The sequence below is a fragment of the Aquarana catesbeiana genome, linkage group LG01 (genome assembly GCF_042186555.1).
Source record: "Aquarana catesbeiana isolate 2022-GZ linkage group LG01, ASM4218655v1, whole genome shotgun sequence".
NCBI lineage: Eukaryota > Metazoa > Chordata > Amphibia > Anura > Ranidae > Aquarana > Aquarana catesbeiana.
The window spans coordinates 794,890,992-794,898,080 of NC_133324.1; the positions used below are offsets into that span (position 1 = coordinate 794,890,992).

The 7,089-nt window shown below is 44.6% G+C and overlaps 2 non-coding genes across 2 annotated transcripts; both read right to left on the bottom strand.

The window, feature by feature from the left end:
* Nucleotides 1-382: 382 nt before the first annotated feature.
* Nucleotides 383-467, bottom strand: TRNAR-UCU (transfer RNA arginine (anticodon UCU)). Its single transcript is given in 2 exon segments — nt 383-418; nt 431-467. It is a non-coding gene; the product is annotated as a tRNA-Arg (tRNA).
* Nucleotides 468-1,591: 1,124 nt separating this feature from the next.
* Nucleotides 1,592-1,676, bottom strand: TRNAR-UCU (transfer RNA arginine (anticodon UCU)). Its single transcript is given in 2 exon segments — nt 1,592-1,627; nt 1,640-1,676. It is a non-coding gene; the product is annotated as a tRNA-Arg (tRNA).
* Nucleotides 1,677-7,089: the final 5,413 nt, after the last annotated feature.

Sequence of the window (7,089 nt, forward strand, 5' to 3'; positions counted from 1 at the left end):
AATCCAGTGGAAGTTTGGTGGTGTCATTGGTTAAAATGGGGCATTCTTTGGAATTCTTATTGAAGTGAAGGTAGCGAGATTAGGACAGTAAATGGTTGTGGGGCTGACAAAAAAGGGCATAGTAAAGAATTACAGCTTGCACGTAGCATGAGGGAAGGGAACAATAGAATGCAGGTTAGTTTACTATTCCCTCTCTTTGCTCTGAATTGCACAGCGTACCCTCCAATTTGTCTTTTATCAAGTCACAAGAGAAGCCTGAACCACTAGTTGCTATCATTAACTTGTATAGCAAATCCACTTCACTACAGCTCATTTATGAATGGAATCCATTTCTTTATAAAGCATTAGAGCAGCACCATTATGATGAAGGACTATATAAAACTAACCCTGGTGGGACTTGAACCCACAACCTTTGAATTACTACATCACCTAGAAGTCCAATGCGCTATCCATTGCGCCACAGAGCCCTCTCTGATGACATTGGGTGAGGACCTTGCCTCAGGAAGTACCCAAGTCGTAGCAAATAGACTCATTTGAATAAAGGTTGCCACTAAATAATAGGGATGAGCTCAAGATCTGGTCCAGATACAGTTTAAGATTGAAATTTACCTACTTGGGCATGTGCCTTAGTTCTAGATCTGTTGATCTTTAGGTGGGAACCGGAGTTCATGTTAAGTAGCAGTATTTGTACCGTTGATGAGTTGGTGGAGAAAGGAAAAGCTCACTTATTAGGTAATGGCAGGAAAGACTACCCTGAAGAGATGATTTTCCAGGGATCACCTGAGGCATACAGAGTGGGAAATAGCCATATAGATTGGAGTAGGGAATTTGAGAGCATGGGAGAGCCCCTGGGGATATCCCAGAGGCCAGCATGGAAGGAAGTGTTGAGGGAGCTAGCGAACAGGAGTTCTTGGAAGCAGAAAACAGGGTAGTTTGTTTGATACTATCTGATAAGGTTAATGATGTAGCTAGGGGAAGAGTTGTGGGAAGCTTTTTATGTCCTTAGTATTTTGAATTTGATTTGGTGGGCGAACTGAAGCCAGGGAGAGATTGGCAGAGAGCGGGTGGCTGACACCTCTTCTAGTAATTGGCTGGTAAGGGGGATAAGACTGGCAGCAACATATCAGATAGACTGAAGGGGGAATGGTCTGTTTAGAGGCAGGCCAAAGAATACGGAGTTGCGAAATTCAAGGAGAGAGAAATCACGGGAATGAAGTGGAAGATTGGTGGTGTCATTGGTTAAAATGGGGCATTCTTTGAAATTTTTATTGAGGTGAAGGTAGCGAGATTTGGACAGTAAATGGTTGTGGGGCTGACAAAAGAGGACATAGTAAAGAATTACAGCTTGCACCTGGCATGAGGGAAGGGAACAATAGAATGCAGGTTAGTTTAGTATTCCCTCTCTTTGCTCTGAATTGCACAGCGTACCCTCCAATTTGTCTTTTATCAAGTCTCAAGAGAAGCCTGAACCACTAGGTGCTATCATTAACTTGTATAGCAAATCCACTTCATTACAGCTCATTTATGAATGGAATCCATTTCTTTATAAAGCATTAGAGCAGCACCATTATGATGAAGGACTATATAAAACCAACCCTGGTGGGACTCGAACCCACAACCTTTGAATTACTACATCACCTAGAAGTCCAATGCGCTATCCATTGCGCCACAGAGCCCTCTCTGTGGACATTGTTTGAGGACCTTGCCTGAGGAACTACCCAAGTCGTAGCAAATAAACACATTTGAATAAAGGTTGCCACTAAATAATAGGGATGAGCTCAAGATCTGGTCCAGATACAGTTTAAGATTGAAATTTACCTACTTGGGCATGTGCCTTAGTGCTAGATCTGTTGATCTTTAGGTGGGGACCGGAGTTCATGTTAAGTAGCAGTATTTGTACCATTGATGAGGTGGTGGAGAAAGGAAAAGCTCACTTATTAGGTAATGGCAGGAAAGACTACCCTGAAGAGATGATTTTCCAGGGATCACCTGAGGCATACAGAGTGGGAAATAGCCATATAGATTGGAGTAGGGAATTTGAGAGCATGGGAGAGCCCTTGAGGATATCCCAGAGGCCAGCATGGATGGAAGTGTTGAGGGAGCTAGCGAACAGGAGTTCTTGGAAGCAGAAAACAGGGTGGTTTGTTTGATACTATCTGATAAGGTTAATGATGTAGCTAGGGGCAGAGTTGTGGGAAGCTTTTTATTTCCTTAAAATTTTGAATTTGATTTGGTGGGCGAACTGAAGCCAGGGAGAGACTGGCAGAGAGCGGGTGGCTGACACCTCTGCCAGTAATTGGCTGGTAAGGGGGATAAGACTGGCAGCAACATATCAGATAGACTGAAGGGGGAATGGTCTGTTTAGAGGCAGGCCAAAGAATAGGGAGTTGCAAAAATCAAGGAGAGAGAAATCACGGGAATGAAGTGGAAGATTGGTGGTGTCATTGGTTAAAATGGGGCATTCTTTGGAATTTTTATTACAGATACAGTTTAAGATTGAAATTTACCTACTTGGGCATGTGCCTTAGTGCTAGATCTGTTGATCTTTAGGTGGGAACCGGAGTTCATGTTAAGTAGCAGTATTTGTACCGTTGATGAGTTGGTGGAGAAAGGAAAAGCTCACTTATTAGGTAATGGCAGGAAAGACTACCCTGAAGAGATGATTTTCCAGGGATCACCTGAGGCATACAGAGTGGGAAATAGCCATATAGATTGGAGTAGGGAATTTGAGAGCATGGGAGAGCCCCTGGGGATATCCCAGAGGCCAGCATGGAAGGAAGTGTTGAGGGAGCTAGCGAACAGGAGTTCTTGGAAGCAGAAAACAGGGTGGTTTGTTTGATACTATCGGATAAGGTTAATGATGTAGCTAGGGGCAGAGTTGTGGGAAGCTTTTTATTTCCTTAGTATTTTGAATTTGATTTGTTGGGCGAACTGAAGCCAGGGAGAGATTGGCAGAGAGCGGGTGGCTGACACCTCTTCTAGTAATTGGCTGGTAAGGGGGATAAGACTGGCAGCAATAAATCAGATAGACTGAAGGGGGAATGGTCTGTTTAGAGGCAGGCCAAAGAATAGGGAGTTGCAAAAGTCAATGCAAGAGAAATCACGGGAATGAAGTAGAAGTTTGGTGGTGTCATTGGTTAAAATGGGGCATTCTTTGGAATTTTTATTGAGGTGAAGGTAACAAGATTTGGACAGTAAATGGTTGTGGGGCTGACAAAAGAGGACATAGTAAAGAATTACAGCTTGCACCTGGCATGAGGGAAGGTGGCAAGTGGCACACTGTATCTTGTGGCAGGCTGTGGTTGGCAAGTGGCACACTGTATCTGATGGAAGGCTGCTGGTGGCAAGTGGCACACTGTATCTGGTGGCAGGGTGCTGGTGGCAAGTGGCACAATGTATCTTGTGGCAGGGTGCTGGTGGCAAGTGGCACACTGTATCTGGGGTCAGGCTGTGTGTGGCAAGTGACACATTGCATCTGGTGGCAGTCTGTGGGTGGCAAGTGGCACACTGTATCTGGTGGCAAGTTGCACACTGTATATGGTGGCAAGCTGCTGGTGGCAAGTGGCACAATATATCTGGTGGTAAGTGGCATGTTATATCTGGTGGCAGGCTGCTGGTGGCAAGTGGCACACTGTATCTGGTGGCAGGCTGCTGGTGGCAAGTGACACACTGTATCTGGGGTCAGGCTGCTGGTGGCAAGTGGCACATTGCATCTGGTTGCAGTCTGTGGGTGGCAAGTGGCACACTGTATCTGGTGGCAAGTTGCACACTGTATGTGGTGGAACACTGCTGGTGGCAAGTGGCACAATATATCTGGTGGCAAGTGGAACGCTGTATCTGGTGGCAGGCTGCTGGTGGCAAGTGACACGTTGTATCTGGTAGCAGGCTGCTGGTGGCAAGTGACACACTGTATCTGGTGGCAGGCTGTAGTTGGCAAGTGGCACACTGTATCTGATGGAAGGCTGCTGGTGGCAAGTGACACGCTGTATCTGGTGGCAGGGTGCTGGAGGCAAGTGGCACACTGTATCTGGTGGCAGGGTGCTGGTAGCAAGTGGCACACTGTATCTGGTGGCAAGTGGAACAATGTATCTGGTGTCAGGCTGCTGGTGGCAAGTGACACACTGTATCTGGTGGCAGGCTGCTGGTGGCAAGTGGAACACTGTATCTAGTGGCAGGCTGTCGGTAGCAAGTGGCACACTGTATCTGGTGACAGGCTGTGGTTGGCAAGTGGCGCACTGTATCTGGTGAAAGGCTGCTGGTGGAAAGTGGCACAATGTATCTGGTGACAGGCTGCGGGTGACAAGTGACACACTGTATCTGGTGGCAGGCTGCTGGTGACAAGTGGCACACTGTATCTTGTTGCAGGCTGTGGTTGGCAAGTGGCACACTGTATCTGATGGAAGGCTGCTGGTGGCAAGTGGCACACTGTATCTGGTGGCAGGGTACTGGTGGCAAGTGGCACACTGTATCTGGTGGCAGGGTGCTGGTGGCAAATGGCACACTGTATCTGGGGTCAGGCTGCAGGTGGCAAGTGACACATTGCATCTGGTGGCAGTCTGTGGGTGGCAAGTGGCACACTGTATCTGGTGGCAAGTTGCACACTGTATGTGGTTACCATGCTGCTGGTGGCAAGTGGCCCAATATATCTGGTGGTAAGTGGCATGCTGTATCTGGTGGCAGGCTGCTGGTGGCAAGTGACAAGCTGTATCTGGTAGCAGGCTGCTGGTGGCAAGTGACACACTGCTGCTGGTGGCAAGTGGCACACTGTATCTGGTGGCAGGCTGCTGGTAGCAAGTGACACACTGTATCTGGTGGCAGGCTGCTGGTGGCAAGTGGCACACTGTATCTGGTGGCAAGTGGCACAATGTATCTGGTGACAGGCTGCTGGTGGCAAGTGACACACTTTTTTTTTGCAGACTTTGAATAGAAGTAACAGGTGTGTATAAATTGGGCTTTGGGTGTTGGTGGTGCCGTAACCCTATAGAGGTACTTGATTAAAGCAAGAATTGGCCTTGCTGTCAAAAATTTAAATGCTATATGCACCTGTTAAACAGGTGTGGAAAAATTGGATTTTGGGTGTTGGTAAGTGCCTTCACACCTTAACACTATAGAAGTACTCTTGATGAAAGCAAGAATTGGCCTTGCTGTCAAAAATTGAAATAATATGCACCTGTCAAACAGGTGTGGAAAAATTGACCTTTGGGTGTCAGTGGTGCCTTCACACTGTAATCCTATAGAGGTACTCTTGATAAAAGCAAGAATTGGCCTTGCTGTCCAAAATTTAAATGATATGCACCTGTCAAACAGGTGCAGAAAATTTGGTCCTTGGGTGTTAATTGTGCCCATGAAACCTACATCAAAAAATGTATTCCAGATGAAATCAACACCCACAAAGCTAGGCAGCCTAGACAGTCATGGAGGAGGAGGAGAAGGAGGTGGAGCTGACAAATCTCGCATCATCACCAGTAGCTGTAAAAAGTCATGGCAACACAACAAGCTGCAGCACTGAGCCCTGTCCTGCATCCTTCTGAGTTGCAAGCAGAGTTACCCAGTGTGCTGTGAACGAAATATAGCGTCCCTGACCATGCCTGCTGGACCACGTGTCAGCAGTAACTAGGACCTTGCAGATGACTGCCTTGCCCAACGATGCCACAACATTGCCTTCCACATGATGGTACAAAGCTGGAATGGCCTTACGTGAAAAGAAATAATGACTGGAAACCTGCCATTGTGGTACAGCACATTCTAAAAAATCGCAGAAGGGGGCAGAATCCACCAGACAGAAATGCAGGAGTTGTAAAGCCAGATGCTTTGACAAGCTTAAATTTAGACACTGGACATGCGGGCGGCAGTGACTGTATTTTTTTTTTTGCTGTAGCAGATGGGGCAGAGACATTTTTTGCTATAGTCTACAACTAGTGGTGTGCTACTGGCAGATGTGCTGCAGGGACCTGAGACACCCTTCACTATACCATCATCCCTGTCAGTGGAAGCTGCTGATAGGTAATGAGGTATAACGGGGTAGACCGGAAAGATGAGTGAGGAGGAGCAGAATTGCATCCCTTTTGTTTGGCTTTCAGGTGCTCTTCCCAACAGTCTGAGTGGTGGGAGGTTAAAATGCCTTGTCAAGCATGTGGTACCCAAATGGCTGTTGTTTTTGCCACGCTTGATCTGCTTGAGGTACAGTTTGCAAATTGTGAAAAATAGTGATGTATCCCACATCTAGTTAAAACAATTGTTTGAAGTGAACAAAACTAAAAATTATATTTAATATAAACCCCAAACTAAAATGATTGCATCACTAGTGCAAAATAAAAAAAGTTGGTAGGGGGCGCTGGAGTGAAAAATCATGTGCTATTAAGAAAAAATTCTTAAGCTATTAAGAAAAAATTCTTAAGAAAATATTAGGTGAAAAATCATGTGCTATTAAGAAAAATTCTTAATAAAAAATAGCTAATAGTAAAATGGAATTAATCATGAAAAGCACCAGCCTACCTAGTTAAATTGTGACAAAGCCAATAGCTAAAATAATTTTCAACCATACAGAAAGCATAAAACCCCTGTAGTGATGAAATCAAATAATAACAAATGCGCTTATACAATAACAATCTCCAATAACGTGATAGCAGTGATGGAACCTATATTGGATGATTTCCTAGGTGGTGAAGGTGTTCTATCTTTCTTCTGAATAGAAGATTTGTCCACAGGATTCATCAATTTTTGGACTTTTTATTCACTTGGTTATGCAATATTTCTGTATGTTTTATATGATATGAAGTATTATTGTGGCACAATATAGGTTCAATCACTGCTATCATGTTATTGGAGATTGTTTTTGTATAAGCGCATTTGTTATTATTTGATTTCATCACTACATGGGTTTTATGCTTTCTGTATGGTTAAAAATAATTTTAGCTAATTGCTTTGTCACAATTTAACTAGGTAGGCTGGTGCTTTTCATTAGTAATTCAATTTTACTATTATCTATTTTTTATTAAGAATTGTTCTTAATAGCACATTATTTTTCACCTAATATTTTATTAAGAATTTTTTCTTAATAGCACATGATTTTTCACTCCAGCGTCCCTG